Source organism: Anastrepha ludens, chromosome 6 (assembly GCF_028408465.1).
Source record: "Anastrepha ludens isolate Willacy chromosome 6, idAnaLude1.1, whole genome shotgun sequence".
NCBI lineage: Eukaryota > Metazoa > Arthropoda > Insecta > Diptera > Tephritidae > Anastrepha > Anastrepha ludens.
This window is the reverse complement of record NC_071502.1, coordinates 34,361,919-34,380,697: the sequence shown is the minus strand read 5'-3', so window position 1 is coordinate 34,380,697 and position 18,779 is coordinate 34,361,919. Positions and strand designations below refer to the sequence as shown.

The window sequence follows — 18,779 nt, the reverse complement described above, 5'->3', positions numbered from 1 at the left end:
GAATCGAAGTTCTAAATTTACATAAAAAATTATGATTAAAATGTAGAATGTAAGTAAATATAATTATAAAATTTATTTGAAGTCATAAATTTAATAGGAATCGGCCAATAATATAGAGGTAACAAAGGTTTCGGTAATAAAGAAAACACGTTTTTTTGCTCAAAATTAGCTTTATTCATCAACGTAATTTCCATCAAGAACAGCGCAATCATTCCAGCGTCACTCTAACATTTCAATACCACTTTTGTAGAACGATTTATCTCTTGCCTGAGTTTCAGTGATAACCTTTTCGTTCGATCAAAATTTCTTACCGGCGAGAATTTTTTAGGTCTACGAACAGCCAATATCGGTGGGAGCCAAATCTAGCGAATACTGTGGAATACGAAGTTCAATTCATATAGTTTTGCCATTGTTTTAATTGTTTTTGGTCAATAGTGAGCAAACGCGTGTTATTGTTTTTTTTGATGGAGCGGAGTCCCAGTAACACTTTCAAGCCATTGCTTCGCTTGAAGGGTATTTTCGCTCATCAAGAAACAGTGTAAAATTTAAACACGAAATTCTTTTTGATCCAAGGTTTTCAAAATAACAAAATTAGCGTCACTCTTAGCTCAATAACCCACGAACTAATGAATAGAATATTATGAAATCTTAACAGCTGTCTTTTTAAGGTATCTACTAACTAAAAAAGAGCCATCTCTGTGTTAGGCCCGCGACTTTTCAGCACATCTGCTGTGTACTTCCGAAGCACAAACTCCAGGCACCATTGCTGCAGTTTCCGGAATACAAATCGGAAGCATTGCAGGTATCTTTTGTGGAAAATATGAAGAAAGCTGTGATTGTCACAACAATACAATTGCTAAAGGAGTGTTCTTCATCTGAAAGCGATGATGAAATACAACAAATTATAATGGGAAAAATAAAATAATGTGATGCCAAGCTCGATATTTTGCAATATATTTGTTTAAGATTTTTTTTCAATTAATACGATGGTAACTCAACTGAAGATTTTTTCGCTTTTTGTGATTTCTCCCGCCAACAATTTACTCATCTATTCGTAAAACTTGCAAATTGTTACAGATTTTGCGATCATGCACTTTTTTGATATATTTCTCTTTGAGAGCGAATTCTCGAAAATTAAGTTACTGGATAATTTTTACTTGAGCACACCTATTATGTGATAGAAAACAATCTAGTAGTAGCCAAGAACTTTTCATAACTTGCACCTCCTGTTTACGCCTTTGGCGAAAATCCTTAAAAATAATAAAAAAAACATTGCTGGAGCATTTTTATATGAGCTTTGCTGAATTGCGAAAATGCTCATATTTCTCTTGGATACAGGCAATTATATGTGGTATGCACCCTTGGGGCGTAGGGTACATACAACGTCTTACTTGTACGTATTATTGATTGTTTATTTTTCGCCACTTTGTTTTGATTTTGAATTGTTTTTTATGTATGTATGTAGATAGGCCAGCTTGTATACCTGTTTGTGTGATATGCTAATAGAGTGTAACATCTGTAGCGATCTCGCTGCGCGAGTGAGAACTGTCGTGGGTGAGAGCTACTTAACAATCGCTTGTATGTACATAATTTTGACTTTTGGGCTGTAGGCTGAGGAAAGTGTTATTGGCTGTATAGCTATATGCACATATATGTATGTAGATATGCCCTTTCATGTGATTGAATTTACCTCACACACAGAAGCAGAAGCAGAAACACTTTCAACTTTCTTGCGTTTTCATGCGTTGCTTTATTAGAGCTGTACAAACATGCATGAAATGTACAAATGTACACACATATGTATGCAGGTTCAGCTTTACTCTGTTTGCTAAATAGCTTTGATAACAATTGTCTTTAATATATTTTAAATGTTGCTCGAGTTATTCGCTTCACAGACAACCGAACGTACTGAAATCGAAGTGTTCATTGATTAAGCGGTGGTTGTAGCTTATTTCAATAATTTCCTACCGATGCCTAGACTTTGACGGAGTGGCTTCGGAGTGTATTTACTTAAAAGTGGGCCGTGTCATGCCCGTTTGCCAAAACGTTTAAAAAATTGAATTTGCCTATTTTCAATAACTCCCGAAATGTAACATTTGGCAGTTTCCGAAAATACCGTTATATGGAAACCTTAGAATAATGATAAGGTACTCGTTTCCGTTGAGATATTTCGAGTTATCGCATGCATAGACGGACGGCGCACAATCGATTCCGTATTATTGACTAAAATACGTTGATGGTCGGCGAATGAAACGAACCAAGCAAAGAAACTCAGGATGTGCATTTAAGTTATTGCTTTACAGCCACACGAAAATGAAGAATTTGCCCATCTAAAATATAGCAAATATACTAAACGCGCAAATTTTTGATATGCAACTGAATTTAAATATTTAATAAAAAATTGAATTTTTTATAATTAACAAAAAAAGCTTTGGCAAATAACTTGAATGATATTTAAGCACATTACATTGTACTTATATAGTATAGTAGTATGTACAGCCATGGACAGATAAATAACACAAATGTGAACCTTATATGTTAAGTTTTTAATACGAACTCTTCTCAATTATTGATTATTACCGTTATTAAGCTTACATTTATGAGAGGAATTTACCGGTTTTTTCGATGGAATTTTTTGCGTTCTATTTTATTTATGCTTATTGCTGTTCTGAAGTGAACACAAAAAACGCACATTTTAACTTGTGCAGCGGAGAGTAAAACTTTAATAGTGTTTCAGCTATTTTTAGTATAATTTTTTGTTTTTTTTTAAATAAAATTTTAAAGTAATTACTAAAAATGTGACGTGGAAAACATTGTACGTCGGAGAAAAGAGCTCTTATATACCGTATGAGTCAAAACGGAAAAAGCTATGCAGAAATAGCTGAAATGGTGATGTGCTCTCGGAAAATGGTTTATAATGCTCTTAATTTTGTTAAGAAAGATTCATCCTATCTAAGCAAAAAAACGGAAAGAAAACCAAAGCCGCGAATAACTGATGTTAATGTGGATAGAGCTATATTATGCAAGAGCAAAGCAGATCCTTTTAAGTCGGCACAACCAATAATGCTTGAAATAAACCAAGAATCTGGTCTACAGGTGTCCAGAAAGCTTGTAGGAAGGCAACTTAACGAAGCCCAGCTATTTGGCCGCATAAGCAGAAAAAAACCACTCCTCTCAAAAAGACATATCAAACACCGACTTGCCTTTGCAAAAGCCCACAAAGACAAATCTATTCAGTTTTGGAAAAACGTACTTTGGACCGACGAAACCAAAATAAATAGGATGGGACCAGATGGGAAAACTATTCTACGTCGTTCAAAAAATCAAGCGCTAAATCCCTGGCGGCGCAATCATCAGGGTTTGGAGAGCTTTTTCCTGGTATAGTGTTGGGCCGATTGTTCGCGTGATTGGTAAAATGGATAAATCTCAGTATCTGGATATACTGCAGAATAAAATGTAGCTATTTGTGTTTGAATTTATGCCATTAAATTGGACATTTATGCACGACAATGATCCAAAGCATGCTGGAAAGGCAGTGAAGCAATGTCTCAGAGGAGAAAAAATTAATGTACTGCATGGGCCGGCGCAGAGCCCTGATCTCAATCCAATAGAAAATTTGTGGAATGACGTTAAGGTCAAAATCGCTAACAAAATTTTTAAAAATTTTGATGATTTGTGGGCCGCAGTTGAGGAGGCTTGGTACTCGATTCCAAAGGAAAGATGCCATAAGCTTGTAGAACGCATGGAACGGCTTGAAGAAGTAAACAAAAACTGTGGATGTAGTACAAAATACTAATCTGGTAAAACAATATTATTACTTAACTATCTGATTTGTTTACTATTTTTGCTTTTATTTGGAATTTTTTAGGATGTGCTATTTATGTGTCCAGGAGGTTTCGTGAGTTATCAACGTTCTCGTAAATTAAATCAGAACTGAAATTCTTTTTGACCATTTTTTTGTTTTAGAATGGAAATAAATACGTTTTTTATTTTTTATGTTGCTCTTTTCCAATAAAAAATAATTGCTTAAAAACATATTCAACTCTTTGCTTTCAGAGTCTAAATGTGCTATTTATATGGTCATGGCTGTATGTATGTATGTATATGCCGATTCTGTAAGGCTTTTACAAAAAACCGTGATGTGAGTAAAGTTATAACTCATAATGCCATAATGGGGACCAGAGCCATGGATATTCATATTTTTCAGCGCCGCAAAGAATGCAGCATTTGTATGCAAATATTTTCACATTAATCATAAATGCATAAATAAAAAAAAATTAAATGCGAAATAAAGTTATTGCAATTGAAAATATGCTCCATTGCATATTCATTCAAACTCATTCTCATTAATTATTTTTTATTACGTACCTAGTATAAAAATCGTGAAATAATCTCCATGCAGTGCTTAGAAATAATTGGTCACGAACTTATTTAGTCCTTTTTAAAGAGTACTATGGATGTATTGTAAAAGGTGGCATCAAATTAATCACCCTATCGGAACTATTTTTATTATTATTATTATTATTATTTAGTGACTGGTATGAATACCAGTACTAAAAGTATGTTTGAGCATTGGCTGCAGAGGCCATCAGCCTCTATTTTTAATTTTGGCATTGTACCTCAATCATAGTTCAAGCTTGCCAATTAAACAGCAGAATAAAAGCAGAAAAGCAACGGAATGCATAAAAGATAAAGATTTCTATCACTGAAAATAATTTTTTATTTAGAAAAAAGTTTTTCCAAGTCAAAATTAATTTTGTGCTACCCTTATGAGACCTGCAATGGGTAGATATCTATAGCCAATTAGAGCGGTTGATGTAACGGAGCAGGTTGACAGCATTTATGTTGGAGTTCTGCTGTAAGCTATCGACAGCCCGACGATTAAGCACCCAGTGTTCTTAATCGTCTAGCTGACAAGCCCGGACATTTACAGAGAAAGTGCTTAAAAGTGCTCTCCTTCTCTGAAAGGTCCCCACAGCTTCTGCAATGGGGATTAAATGGTAAACTCAGTTTTTATCATCGCTAGCTCATCCGCTGATCCTGTCAAATTCGCTGGTCTGATATTGGCCACTCCATTGAAAATCTTTTCACCATGCGCCCAATGACCGTTAAACACAGCTACGAGTTTGGAAATTGAGTGGCGTGGATTCCGCAGGACTTTTTGCGTCCTGCGTCTATTATCTTCTTCCTCTTCTTTATTATGGGATTCAAAACTTGCGTCTATTGCATTGGAGACAAAGGGTTTTAGAAATACCATACGAAGAAATGTAGCTCCACTTGTTCTGCGCTTTTCTGAGAAATAAGTAGTGCAATTTCTCTATAACAACTGTCAAGGGATGCCTATGACTGGATTAAGGACCTCTGACACCAATTCAGTCCTGCCAAGTTCGTCAGCAACTTCATTTACCTCTATATTCCTATGACCTGGAAACCAGCTCAGAGAAATGTTACCTGCACACCCAAGAGATTTGATCCCCTCCTTATAGGAGTTCACCAGTGTGGATCTGCCCCATGGCGTCACCAGGGTGCAGATTACAGCTTGATTATCGGCAAAAATGTTGATATCTCCCTCGCTCCCGCGTTCTCTAGGGTGCAGGATGCAAGAGTCTTTACGATCCTAAAAAAAAATAGTACTATTCGACAGCTTTGAGGAAATAGATACATTGACTGATTTAGAGAAAACCCCTGCTCCGACTCCCGACTCCATCTTGGAGCCATCAGTAAAGATAGCTACCAGCCTCGGTACTGATATTTCCGTCGTTCCACCCCTGGCTACTTGGAAAGTTGCCTTGGGCGACCCTAAAACTGCAGTTTGCGTGTAGTGAGATCTGTACGAAGTTCAGAAATACGGTGTTGACTGCCTAAAAATGCTACCATGTCCCTTGAAAGATTGCCTCCAGAGGGCAATCTCTTTAACCTGACTGCATTTTAAGCAGCGATGGAAATAACGCGCGTTTGTATGAAAAATTCATATTGAAGTAATAAAAATTTGTAGAGAAATTATCAGTTTGAATTTTCAAAATACCTATTACATTCGTTTTCTTATAGATAAATAAGGGAGTTTGTGGAACATTTTATCGTAATTCTTTTGTTTGATTACTGAACTCAATCTCTATTATGGGCACAGATACCTCTAAAATTTCGAAAAAAAAAAATTTTTTTTTTATAAAATGTTAATATAACCCTTTAAGAATATGTCAAACAATTTTTAGAATGTAAATTTAAGTATTTCTTATAGTGTATATCGTCTACCGTGACGACTCTATTATTTGCGTTCGAGCGCTGGGAGAGGTATAGTAACGTTGCCGCCATTAGACGCGTTTTTCTCAAAACTATATTTTTCGAATTGGCGTACACGATAACTCGAAAAGTTATTGACCGATCTCCCTGAAATTTTGCACACATCTTTTTTATGATATTACTTTCTGTTTCAAGTTTTTGAAAATTTTTCGAAAAAATAATTTTTCGAAGCAAAAATAGTAGGAAAATTCGCCCCAAAATTCATTTTTTTTAAGCATTTTATTCCGCGATTTGTTTTTTTTTTTCCATTTTGGTTTAATTCTTATAGAAATTATGACATCAATAAACAGAAAAAAATTTGGTTTTTTGTATTCAGGTCACTGACGCCGATGCTACAATGCCCGCCGATTGAGAAGCCCCGCTGCGAGCTTCCTGGAAGAATTGAGTGTACATCCGCTATTTTAAATGATTAAAATAAAAAAAAAATGTATATTATTTTAATGTATATTATGTATAAATAAACTGTATGCCAATTTTGAAGAAAATATATTGACTTCTTCATTTTGAATAATTTTAATGAAAATCAGGGAAAATATGGCCGTTTACATCCTTAAAGGATAACTTCCATAGATAGGCAGCCACGTCATGGGCTTAACATTCTGCTGAATGGCAAAATTAATGCAATTGACTTTCCCTTTCTAAAAGCCATGTAGGTATGAATGCATGTGCAAGCATATAAAAGTATATATCAGCACGGCAAATACGAAATTCTTTGTTGTAGAAAAATTTGATTACATGTAGCTGCTAAAGTCGAAGAAATGGCATGACGGTTATATGGCGATAAATTTCATATTAGGATAGCATACACACACACACATACAGGCGCAAGCATGCAATAACAGCGCCCGCTACGCGCGCATTTAATTTTGTTTATTCTTCACGACAATCAATTGCCAAGTTTTAGTTCTAGTGCCTTTACCTAAAAAAATTAATTAATTCCTTCAACTGTTTATTTCGCACTTCAAATGAGAGTTGTTTGTCAATAACTTCTTACCATTTTTTTTGTAATTATTTTCACGTTCTACTCTGTGATTTATTTTTGGTATTGTATCAATAGATCTGTATGTACATATATACCGATACGTATTTGCTTTTGACATGTGGCAGTACCCAGCAGAAAATTTCTGAGCAGTGATGCCAAGTGGGCGCTCATTCTTAAGTGAATACTCCTCAAAATGCAATCAATACTTTTTTTGTTGGGAAAGTTCAGCGCTTACTTTTGCAATGGTTCAGTTTTTATTACCATCCGCATCGTTTTTATGATTCGTTTAAGAGCCATATCCAACGCACCATTTGAACGCGGAGGATAAATTAGTAAATGACAAGCAACGCCTTTTTAATTTTTTTACATTTTATATCTAAATTTACATTATGTAAATACTTAATTTCGTACATAAAACTGCAAATGTGTTGGGAAAACGTTTTGCAAAAAAAATTTATTGGGACCACAAAGTGCGTGTTCACATATTTTCTTCAATTGGGGCTAGAAAACATTAAAATATAATTTTTTTTTTTGCTGAATGGTTGTACAGTTTGTGGTTTGTTAATTTATGAATACGAAACTTATTGAATTTTTAATACAGTTTATCTATTCGAAGAAAAGAAGTCTTCCATTGCCAATAAAGCACCGATTTTTAAGGCCGAACATTTAAGGATACAAATAATAAACCAGGATATAAACCGTTTGGTGCGCCCTATGGGTTGGAGGAATCATCGGTTCATATATCTTCAAAGACGAGGCTGGCGTCCATGTAACAGTGAATGGCGAACGTTATCACGCCATGATAAACGACTTTTTGATGCCACAACATTTGATTCCGACAAGACGTCGCTACAACAATGGGTTCACTGTGTCATAGTTTCAGTGAGCAATTTATCTCTCACCTCGGACCAGTGGATTGGTCACCAAGATCGATTGATACTTTTGGACACTTTTGGATTTTATTTGTGGGGGTATAACAAATTTAAATGCTTTGTTGATAAAACAGCTTCGAATGAGGAATTGAAAGCCCACATTACTTAAGTTATTCATGAGATACCGACCGAAATCCTCCAGCGGGTCATTCAAAACTATTGTTTTCAGATGGCCGAATTACGGCGCAGTTGCGGCCCTTTCAAATGGATAATTAAAAAAAAAAAATGTCGTGGAATGGTTCTACACAAAAATAATAAATATTGCCGAATCAACTTGAAATTTTGTTGTTTTATTACAATTTAAAACCCGATACCTTTAAATTGATCACCCTTTAAATAGCACGTAGTTCAATAATTGCATATTGTAATGTGAAACCAATAGCTTATCGGCATTTTCGCTTGGCAAGCGGCACTGGCTTTCAGTATAGAGCTGACCTACGGTATTGAACTTTCTCACTAACCATACTCAATGAGGGAGCAGATAGATATTTAAAAACAATCTTTTCAAAAGAAAATTTGGGATATGGTGCAATATTCTTGGCAGTAGATGCTTATTAAGATTAGTGGCCAATTCATTATTTAATGAAAAATTATTTTTTTCTTATATTATCGCTGCAAATCATATCGTTGGCATGTAAGTACCAAAAGGTCAGAAGGAATAATAATCAAAAATTATTTCGCCAAAGTTTGGCCTTTTTGGGTGAACCGAACCGCCGAATAGAACTATTCTGTTGTGCCTGAAACCGAAGCTGAAACGCGATCGCTTTCTAGTAATAAAGAATTAGAGCTTTTTTAAGAAGGGGCGCATTGCAGCAGGAAGTTTGTGCACACCGCTCTATTCTATAAACTCTACCATGGGGTAACTTGCCCAGTTTTCTGCTGGGGATACACGTACAAACATGCATAGCTGGCACTCAGTGATACTGCGTAGGTGTGGATAATGTTTGGACAACTCATGACTGACAGTTCAGCTCACCGCAGACAGCCAGTCAAAAGGCTAACAACCCCGACAGGTTGGGGCCCAGCTTTCCCTTTAATATGTGAAGTCTGCTGTGATATTATCTTTCCCCAGAACGAAAGAAAAATATCTATGAGACATTATTTGCAAGTTAAGAATGAACTGGGAAGCTCCTTATGGTCTGGACTTTTTCTATAATTTGCTATGACTCATTTAATCGTAGATGGATAGAGCGAGATTCGGCACAAGTTCTTTGGACCAGTAGCCGACATGCAACACAAAAGCGCACTCAGCTTTGACTTCCGACATTTGTCATCATTCGATTATTGAGCTGCTTGATGATCGTTTATTTACTTAGACACTACGTAGTATATGCCCATACGTGCGTATGTGTATGTGTGTGTCTGTGATGTGTAAACTAAAAGGCAAAATAAACAAACGGAATGTTTACAGACAGCGAGTGATGCTGGCACGAGTCTGCTGCCAGCACATGTGAATTGGTGTATTGATCTTAACGGACGCAATTGTGGCCAAATAAAACGAATAATTCTTCAGGTTGTTAATCTGTTGCCAAAGAAGTGCTGGAATACTTGATAGGGATTTCAAGAGATTTTGATTGTATCTTCCCGTATAGTATGGATGTATATGTGAATGTACATATATATATGTGATCTATGCAAATTTTTTTATTATTCCTTTGTTTGTGTGGTTTTTGGAGCTGTCATCGTTTGAAATATTTATAAACAAGTTTGTTTTTGTTGTGCGAAAACGAAATTAATAAAAACTTCAAAAAAAAAAAAAACAGTCGCAGCTTAAAGCACACAAGCAATTTGCATAAAAACCGTGTTAATGAATTGGATGGGTAGAAAATTTATGTAAATTCGTATGTATAATACAATGCGCGGGCATACACAAGCGTATGATTTGTGACGTTATTTCGCTGTCAAATGTATTACGCATTGCTCAGTCATATGAGAAATATATTAAAATATGAAAACAAAATTTTTTCAAAAGTGTTAAGGAAAATTCCCCTTTCAATAAATTACTCTTATTAAAAGTATAAGGTCTCTTCGATTTGGCAAGCCTTAGCGAGTGGCGAATAGATGAAGCAACTGGTATAATTAAACACATTGCGGCAGCGCTGGAATAGAGCTGCCAAAAATTACATTTGTTTTTAAGGAGACAGGTATGTACCTCTAAAATTTCGAAAAAAAAAAAATTTTTTTTTTATAAAATGTTAATATAACCCTTTAACCCTAAAGCATACAATTTGAAAAATGACAAATTCACACAAATGAGCCTCTGAGGCTCATATATAAGAAAAAGTAAATATATTGATGAAATGGTATTTTTATAACTCAAATCTTTATTTCATGAAAAAAAAACATAAATTGACAAATTTTTATTCATTACATATTTAATTCATTTATTGTTTTCGCAATTTTGGCAAATTTTGGTTGTTTGAGAATGCTCATTACAGACGTTTTTGTTACAAATTTTACAACATTGCTTTTGCATTCTTGCTTTTTTTGAAGGGCAAATATAGCAACGTTTTCTTTTATTATTGTTGTCATTGCTACTTACAGGCAATACATCGTTGCGAATTTGCAAAATATCTGAAATTGCGCTTTGTGTCTCCATTCTCATGTGTGGTTTTTTCTGCCTTTTCAATATCATAGGTTCCACTAACTGCTCACAAAGTTCTCTGAGAAAAAGGTGTCGACGGTTAGACTTTCCGCTGTTCCATAAAGAATTTTGTTTTGTCCATGTTTTGTTATGCTGCAATTCCTGCTGCATCCAACATATTCATAAAAAATGCAAGAGGCCAACGGTTCGTTTTGCGTTTTGTCATGTATTCATGTACAAGTTGGTCGAATGTATCAACACCACCCTTGGTTTCATTATAAAACATATTTATTTCTGAAATATTTTTTTCACCGTTTTTCAAAATATTGCATGTGTGATGCATTGTTGACAAAAAAATAACTGCCTTGCCGACTTTTGGAACATGTGAAGCAATAGTTATATTTTTCTGAAAGCCAAATATTGTAGATGAAACTGCTCTTTTTCTGTTGGGCAAAAATTCAGGCGGGATGCAAGCCTTATTTTTTCTCAAAGTTCCAACGATAGTGAGTCCTTTACCAAGAAGGTTTTCTGCTAATTCTTTACTTGTGAAATAGTTATCCATTGCTATATATATTTTGAAAACTAATAACACTAAATTAATTAAGGAACTTATATTGAAGAATACCAAAAAGATGAAAGACTTTTTTTTAAAAGCCATGAAGAAACTGCAGTCATGATATAGATTTGAGCCTCAGAGGCTCACTTGTGTGCTTTAGGGTTAAGAATATGTCAAACAATTTTTAGAACGTAAATTTAAGTATTTCTTATAGTGTATATCGTCAACCGTGACGACTCTATTCTTTGCGTTCGAGCGCTGGGAGAGGTATAGTAACGTTGCCGACTTTAGACGCGTTTTTCCCAAAACTATATTTTTCGAATTGGTGTACACGATAACTCGAAAAGTTTTTGATCGATCTCCCTGAAATTTTGCACACATCTTTTTTATGATATTACTTTTTCTAAGTGAATTTACAAGTCGAAAATTTTTCGAAAAATAATTTTTTCGAAGCAAAAATAGTAGGAAAACTCGCCCCAAAATTCATTTTTGTTTTTGAGCATTTTATTCCGCGATTTGTTTTTTTCCATTTTTGTTTAATTCATATAGAAATTATGACATTAAGGGATTATATACCCTGTGAGCCCGAAAAAATGGACGATTGTCATAATTTTTTTTAAATATGTTTTAGAACTTTTCTTCAAATGAGGCATATGTATATATCATACTGAAGGGTAACTCTCGAAGAATACATTGTGGTTTTTTTATTTTAAAAAATGTTATTAGTTATTGTTGATATCGCCTCTCCCCTGAAACGCCGTTTTTTAGGTGATCACGGTAGCGCATGAGCAGCTCAACTGAAATCAGAAAAATTAAATGATTATCGTAGAAAACTGTTCTTTAGTGAGTTCTAAACGGTATGTTTACCCAAAAAATGTTTTTCCATATGAAAACCGCTTTGCACCAAAAAAACTATTTTTGAGAGGTTGAAAAATTAAAAAACAAATTAATTCCAGCGAACTATGCAAATATTTATAAAAAGTGAACCGTTCAGATTCACGAGGTTGTAACTTCGAATAATTAAAAAAAAAGTTTATGCAAATCGGTCTAATAGTTTTTGATAAATAATGATCACCGTGACGGTAATTTTCAAGAAGCACGACTTCGAGATAATCGCGTCTAAAGTTTTGCGTGCACTTCACTTATGGATAATTTGCGCGCTTTGTCTTACGGTCTGTAACTTTCGTTCTAGTGCTCCGATATTTATGATTTTTTTTAATTTATATTTTTAAGATGATGTACTTTTAGAATATGCCATAAAAAAATTTCGAGTTTTTAGTCCACCACAAGGTATATAACCTCTTAATAAGCAAACAAATTTTTTGTTTTTTTGTATTCAGTTCACTGACGCCGATGCTACAATGCCCGCCGATTGAGAAGCCCCGCTGCGACCTCACTGGAAGAATTGAGTGTACCATACATCCGCCATTTTAAATGATAAAAGAATAAAAAATAATGTATAAATAAACTGTAGTCCAATTTTGAAAAAAATATATTGACTTCTTCATTTTAAATAATTTTTTATTATTATTTTTTATTTTAATTATTAATAAGACTGCGCTCATACAGGTAAACATTTGTTGCTTCAACTCGTTGCCTGTGATGCGCGTGCTCTTTCAACACCGTTTGTGTTCTCCTTCTTTTCAATGTTGTTATAGACTTTAGACTAAAAACTAACAACTGCAAGGGGTGTGAACACGACCGGCAACACCAAAAGAGAATTTGGAAATTAGAAGCAACAAAATACTCCTTGTACGAATGCACTATTGAAAATACATCATACCAGTTTTATGAGGTATAACCAAGAATGATAGAAACGCGACTGCGCCTATCAGTCTTGTCACATTATTGCAGTTATACGAGAGAGATGTGAAAATTCGAACAAAAATGCAAGAAGCAGAAGAAATTACACAAACACACAGCTATTCTTTCAAATTCGCTGAGAGCAAAGTAACGGTACCACGATCGGCTCCACCTTATTATTCTCTCCATCATGAGGTATACCATACTCACTAGCGGTGCATCTTGCACTATAACTTTGTTATTGCTTTCACATGCAATTTTTTCGTCAAATGAGCAGAGCCCAGGGATAGCGTAAAAGATGTGGCGCATCGAAGACGCCTACAGTAATATACACGTGGTAGTGAGACCAAAAAAATATTATTTACATCTGTATTTTGTAGGTTTTTAACCAGTAAAATCATTTTGACTGAAATATGACATAAATTAGACATTTAATACAATAAATTTCGATTTCAACATCAAAAACAGCACCAATCAAACTCGGCACTACTTAGATGAGACATGTTTTAAAATTTTATTCCTTCTTTCTAGAGCGTCATAAATTAATGGATGTGCTTTATTAACATCATTAAAATATTTTGTTATTATATCACATCTGTATATATTTATATAATATTAACATAATTTTTTTTTGTTTTTGCTCGAATCACTTACGATTTAGAAGTTTTTAGAAGTTAATGGATGATTTGTCGCTGTGCTCATCAGCGTTGTTTTTATACTTAGTATAAAAAAAATATATACTAAAATTACCACAATGGCTATGATAAAAGGTTGGAAATAACAGTGTAAATAAGTAATGTCATGGTTCTTTGGTTTTGTTTTAATGAGGTTTTTTTTGCGTTTGCGACTGTTATTAAAATGTCGAAAATTCGTATGTCACCACAACCGCATTTAAGTAGAACAACGCAATACTATATACATACATACATACATATGTATATGAATTAGTTGTGGTCGGAAAAACCAAAAATTAATTTAAGATGTTCCATTGATGTGATAAAAAAATATTTTAGTATTTGCTTATATCCGAAAGTAGAAATATTAAACTCGTGTATGTTGTATTCCATTATAAAAACGTATAAATTCGTCAGACCTAAGTATGTAAGATATTTTCAGAACATACCCTGCAAGAAAAAGTCTCCTAAGAGGATGAGTTTTTAGTATACATTTTATGACTGCCTTTAAACTGATGGGGAACAGAGAAATGCATAAAACTCAGTATTTTTCGGTACGCTATGACACTTCTGGTTCCATTTCACTGGACTTAATCGCTTTTGGATTATTTGCTTAACATTGATATTTACAAAAATGTCCCCAAGTCAGATGTTAATGGGATTATCGAACGCAATGCGCGATAAATTGAATGCTCGATGAACGGTGTAACATTCCGCTATATCAGCTTGTTTAGGCGAACGGTTCTCTATACTTAGTGTTGCCATAAATCCTGTGCATACGGCGAAATCAAAATCGCAGAGAAAAGTTCCGTTATTTTTGCTTTTGTTCGTATGCATTGTCTACTCATAAATTATACTCAGATTCGTGGTGAATGTCGCTTGCTAACAATGAAGCGAGGAGCTAAGGAAAATCGCATTGCATTTTATAAATGGAGTGCGAAGGTGCAAGTGTGATTTACGAATTGCTGAAAAAACTTAATAATTCGAGAATATTTGTTTACCGCACTATTAATCCTTTTCCCCAAATGTGTGAAGTGACAGATAGAAAAAAAAGGGTCGTCCTCGCGTGGTTCGAACCAGTGCAGTCATAAAAGCCGTTCGAGAAAGAGTTCGCAGAATCCCCCTTAGAAAGGCCAAAATCATGTGCAGTGAAATGAATGTATCGACCAAATCCATGTCAAGACTATTTAGAGATGATCTCCACATGAAAGCCTTCCGGCGTTCAACTGGTCATCTTTTGACAACGCACTTGAAGAAAATTGGACTCGACAGATGCAAGAAGCTTCTTCAGTGGCACGCGGTCAACGGACATGAAAATAATCTTTTCACAGATGAGAAAATGTTCGCTGTTGAAGAAATTTTTATCAAGCAAAACTACAAAATCTATGCTAAAACTTCTAAAAACACAAAAAATATTGTTCCAAGTGTTCAGCGTGGCCTCCGTAATGGTGTGGTGGGGGATGTCTTCCAAAGGCGTTATATATCTTCATTTCTGCGAAAAAGGGGTTAAGACCGTGGCAAAAGTGTACCAAGAAGATATGACTGCGTTCATAACCGCAAAAGATGGTCCGTCTGGAAGTTCAGATGGATTCAGCCATTGGACTACAGTTTGTGGTCAGAATTGGAGAACGTGGCCTGCCGAAGAACTCACTGCAAATTGGAGTGCCTCACACATTCTTTGATTCGAGCAGCGACGTCAATATTCATAGAAACCCTACGTGCTGCAATAGCTGAATGGCCTAATCGTTTGAAGGCTTGTGTAAAAGCAATTGGAGATCGTTTCGAATGAAAATTTAAAATTTTTTTTATTTGCGTGATTAAATAAAACCACATATATATGTATATATATATATATAAATAATTGGCGTTTACACCCTTTTTGGGAGTTTGGCCGAGCTCGTCCTCCTATTTGTGGTGTGCGTCTTGATTTTGTTCCACAACTGGACGGACCTAGGTTTTTATGAAGAGCTTTTTCGTGGCAGAAATACACTCAGAGGTTTGCAATTGCCTGCCTTGGTGGTTCACCAAAACTCGAACCTACGTTCTCTTTGAATTCAGAATGGTAATCACGCACCAACGCAGTCGGCCACGGTTCCCGAATGTATTCATTTAAAAAGTATTACAATTTCATATCTATAACGTACTTGACTTTTAACAGAACTTATGGCAGGACTGTCACTTTGTTATTGTATTTAATAATATTTTAAATTAATACTTAGCTTGAAAAATCATTATCATTTTCCTATTTACTGAACTTCTATCACTTTGTGGGTCGCAAAATTGCCATCAGTGTCAAAATAAAATTTCATTCATAAATAAGTGAATGCGATGTCCCACCCTGTATATTTACGAGTTGTTTATAACTTAATGCAGAGCATTAAAAGATATTTGCATAGATTTGGCTATATGTACAACTATTGCCTTTGCTTTAATTTGTTCGTATGAATATTAAGAATTAACAATGCCCAAAACAATAGATTATTTAAGTATGAATGCATGCATGTGGATTTTTGCAGGTTGCTTTCCGTTTGTGCGGTTTCCCAACCTTGCCAACTCGCGTTATGACACCTTTTTGAAAAGGCCTGTCGTCAATCACTATTGACAGCATTCACCATGCAAGTGACGTTGCGTATAGTTAAAAATTTAATTCATAATGTATGTAGCCAAGTGTGTATGTGTACGAGTGTATGTGGATGACGAGGCAAAAGATTTAATTTGTAGCAAAGCACAGTGTGCCATAAACGCAGATAGTTGATAATAAATAGATAAGTGAACCCAACTCAATGGAGTGACAATGACAACTTTGATAACAATGGGAGAGATAACGTCGCTATACATACATACGCGTGTAATACAATTGTACATAGGTCACCTAAATAATTGAAACCGGATATGTGAATTGCACGTTATTCGCAAATGCAGAGCTAATGTTGAAAATGACCATTAAATATTTCATATTTGAAAGGAGGAATTGTAGTATTTTAGATTTGTATGTACATAACACAAGTTCCGATGGATCAGATCGATAAGGCAGCAAATATTTACTGTTACCAAGTTTTGCTGTTGCTAATTTAAATAATTTATTTATCGAGGTGACAAGGTAGGTAGGTAGGTAGAAGAGGCAGTCGGTCTCTAAACCAGCACACTGAGACCGTTGCCGATCCATTGCGATACCACAGCAGCAGTTTATCTGCTACTCCTCGTTAAACCAATTTGTTTTTAGGTGCAAACCCATTGATTTGACTGACTCTTATTATCCCTAAGGTCAACTGTAGCATTCAAGATCGATGAGCCAAAGCATCTAAACCAAGTGGCATGCCACGCTGTCCCTCGGAGAGTTGTTTGAGTCTTTCTCCTCCTCATTATCTTTGAGCATATCGACCCAGGATACAGTAGCCCGTGATCAAAGCAACTAGGTTAGGTTAGGTATATATGGCTTATCTGAATAGATCTCACTTAGACTGTGATGTTGTTGGTAGTTACCAGTGTTGTTGGAGTCGTGTTAAACATAGCTCGTGATATATGTATTGGCGAGTTTTAATATCCAGTTTAAACTTTTGTTAGCAATACCCTTCAGACATGAAAAGTATACCGATCCCCGGCAGTCGTAACGAGTTCTGCTTAGAGCTGGACAGTGGCAAAGGAGGTGTGCTAACGTACCTCTATCTTCTTCGCATAAGCTACACACGTCGTTCTGGACCAATCCCATTTTAGCTACGTGATATGGAGTGAGATAATGCCCCGTCAGTACTCCAACCAATATTTTGCATTCCTTCCTTGGGAGTGATAAAATAAAGTGGGTTGTTTTTGTGTTTCAAGTTTGTAGCATTATTTTGGCAATCCTGTGGAAGGTTGAGACTTTCCATACAGACTGTGCTTCCAGAGTTAGTTCCTCGTCTCGTCGTTCGATGGACTCATCCTGTGTTAGCAAGTCCATCAACTCTCTCATTTCCTTCTATTCCCTTATGCCCTGGTACCCAGTTAATGTACAGTCCAATCGTGATAGTTCGACACATACGGGACCGACTCGTTGTCGGATTATGAAATATTCCGGACTACCGAAGGTTCCATTTAACCAATGTACCAATAATCTTTTTATTAATATCTCTTTTAGTTGGGGAACAAAAACGTAACTGTTAAACTTAAAGAAAATAATTACACGCAAAATTTTTAGTTTTTTAATACATATGCAGTTAATATAAAACATGAACGTAAGTATATACGTTATTGTAAATACATATGTAAAAACCAGCTTACGTTGAAACACAAAATATGAATTACGAAAGCGGAATGAGCTACTTAACATATGTAATCGAGAATACTTTTATAAGACTCGGCAATCACTTTTTCTTGGACCTTCTTAAGCTGGAGTACAGTTTCCATCTCAACACCCCGTTCTTGTGACCAGCGTAGCAGTGTCGTAGCAGCCAAAGTGGCCTCGTCACTGCTGACAGTGAATTGCGTCGAAGACACTTCAACCTCGTCATTTGTGCGGCCTGCATCTTCCGGGTAATTTTGAGCTGCCGTGAATTCTTCAATTATCTCGTCATCGCTGAAATCGGCATTAAGATCTGCCTCTAACAACCATTTTTCTAAGTCTTCACGCGGTAGTCCCTCATTCGAACTAAACTTGACATTTTGATAGGAACAAACAAAGGTTTTGGTCGGCAGTTGACGCCAATTTAAACCTGTCTCATCTGCATTATAGACCTGGTCAGTAGTAAGGCCAACTTCTAAAATTTTTTCTCTGAGTTTGGCTTTAAAATTTTCGATTTGTGATTCGTCCGCAGAAAATTTTTCACCACTCACTTGGAGAAATCGTATGCCGAAACGGGATTTAAAATTGTCAAGCCAGCCGTCACTGGCACGGAAATCATCCTTCTTAAAAATTTTACCATAAAAAAATTTCACCTTTTCTTTTAAAATTTCACCTGATATTGGTGGGTTC

General features: G+C 35.4%; 1 protein-coding gene and 1 long non-coding RNA gene across 3 annotated transcripts in view; both read right to left on the bottom strand.

Moving 5' to 3' along the window:
• LOC128868703 (arylalkylamine N-acetyltransferase 1) overlaps window positions 1–18,779 on the bottom strand; it is a 108,724-nt gene that overhangs the window by 24,406 nt on the left and 65,539 nt on the right. The window lies entirely within an intron of this gene.
• On the bottom strand, window positions 11,870–13,011 carry LOC128868705 (uncharacterized). Its single transcript, XR_008455149.1, has 3 exons — window positions 12,922–13,011; window positions 12,222–12,750; window positions 11,870–12,151 (listed from the first exon to the last, which is right to left on the bottom strand). It is a non-coding gene; the product is annotated as an uncharacterized LOC128868705 (long non-coding RNA).